A 2,062-nucleotide genomic window follows, 5' to 3' on the forward strand; every position below is an offset into this window, starting at 1 on the left:
CCGATCAATGGATTTTAATGTAGCAAACCATAAGAAAATCATTGGGATGGTTTTAGATTCCACACTGCAGCTATCTTTAAGAAACTACCACTTGTCATGTGTCAGTGTAATTTCAAAGACAAATATTCACGATTACAGGACAATGTCCTGTAAAACAGTCCTCTTTGTTTCAATTTATATATCTGAGAGCAAATTTTCTTCATAATTCAACCAGAGCCATAGATGGAATGCAGACAGAGACATGAAAATTTAAGTGTGTTCTATTAAATCAAACACTAAAAAAGATTTGAAAAATTGTAAAACAATGCCACTCTTATCACTATTTTTTTATGTGGGAAAATACAGTTATATTTCATCAAAAACATGTTTATGTTAGCAGGTAGATCATTCTTTGCTAATTTTAACTGGTAGTAATTTGATTTATATGTTGGATTTATATGTAAATTTTATTTATGTATATATGTATACATATATGTATACATGTATATGTATATATGTATATATATGTATATATGATATATATGTAAATTGGATTTATATGTAAATTTTTAAAATTTTCTTAGCTTTAACTTCTTTTTTGTTGTTGTTGCATTTATAATTTATTAGCTCTTCCAGTGTTTCACAGTCATACAGGGGTTTCAATGATTAACATCAATAGGACAAAAGGTGGACCTACACAAATGTCTTGATTGAATCAGACTATTATTGATGGAATTTTTTACTCTATCCTAAGTAGTATTAGGTAGTCTTCCATCCAGGCAATTTCATAGCTTACAGGGGGGAATGTAAATGTCCTTAAAGCTGGACAATAGTAAGCCTGTGGTTTGATGGTTACACTATCTCATACTGGTTATTTGTTATGGCGCGAGAGAGGCAGTAGGCTAGAAGGATTCCAACCAGCTGAAAGCAAGCAACTCCAAAAGAAATTCCCACAACCATTCCCATTTCTGACTCTTTAATGGTCATCACCTTTATAAAACAACTTTCATTGTTTACTTTATCTGCATCTCTCTGTGGAGAACAATTTTCAAGTTTACAGCAACTCTTGGGAAATCCTTTTTCTGAGTAATAATTAGTATCCCTCCAATCTCAATAGTCGGTGACACCACACGATGTAACGTATTTTGAATCTTGTCTACTGCATCGCTTCTATAAGTTATACTGCTTTAAAGTTTTCTCATAATTATTCTTAAAGCTGTTCCTAATCTCATGCCTGAAAACAAATCCTACAATGGCAGCGACTAATTCAACCAAAAAAATGAGAGTCAGAAACATGGCATACAGTTTTAGCATCCATGCAGAAGCTCGGCAGGTAGCAAAACAGCCAAAGGTGCCCAAAAGCATGATGACAGTGCCAGTGCCAATGAGCACAAAGGGGACATTGGTGGCCTTCTTATTTAAAAGGAAAAATAATTCTCCAGGCTCATCTTGTCCCAAATGCCAACGGCCAGAAGGATTACACCAGTGATCCAGAAGATGAAAGTGTAGATCAAGAGGGCGCTCTTGAAACAAGTAATGACTGGTTTGGTCTGCAGCCTCCCAGATGGGGACACCATGACTAGCCCACGACCCTGCCCCACCGCCTCAGTTTTAATTTCTAATGCAGTAAATCTCAATCAATATAACCTATGTAAACTAAAGCTCTTTGGGATCCTCAATAATTTTTAAGAGTATAAAGAGGTCCTGAGTCCAAAAAGTTTGAGAATCACTGCTCAAGATGCTGAAGTCCTATTTTGCTTAGGCTGAAGTCTGCTTTTTGTCGCTTGGAACTAAGTTAGAACTGATAGTGAGGAAAAGGCAAATCCAACACCGGCATCGCATTAATACAGACAACGAAGCATCCAACTCAGTATTCAGGACAAAGAGAAAGAATCCAATCAATGCAGGACACAGGAGCCAGAGGTGACTGAGAATATAAGTCTTTCTCACTCTCCTTGCTTCTGGATCTGTAGAAATAGTGTAGATTCTCAAATCCAGAATTGGGATTTACTCAAAATATTAAGAAGAAGGATGATTTAAACTGACATTTAGGGGTGGCTCAGTGGTTGAGCATCTGCCTCCA

General features: G+C 36.2%; 1 pseudogene; it reads right to left on the bottom strand.

The window, feature by feature from the left end:
* Positions 1 to 831: 831 nt before the first annotated feature.
* On the bottom strand, positions 832 to 1,577 carry LOC112922824 (tetraspanin-6 pseudogene; annotated as a pseudogene).
* Positions 1,578 to 2,062: the final 485 nt, after the last annotated feature.

The sequence above is a fragment of the Vulpes vulpes genome, chromosome 16 (assembly GCF_048418805.1).
Source record: "Vulpes vulpes isolate BD-2025 chromosome 16, VulVul3, whole genome shotgun sequence".
Taxonomy (NCBI): Eukaryota; Metazoa; Chordata; class Mammalia; order Carnivora; family Canidae; genus Vulpes; species Vulpes vulpes.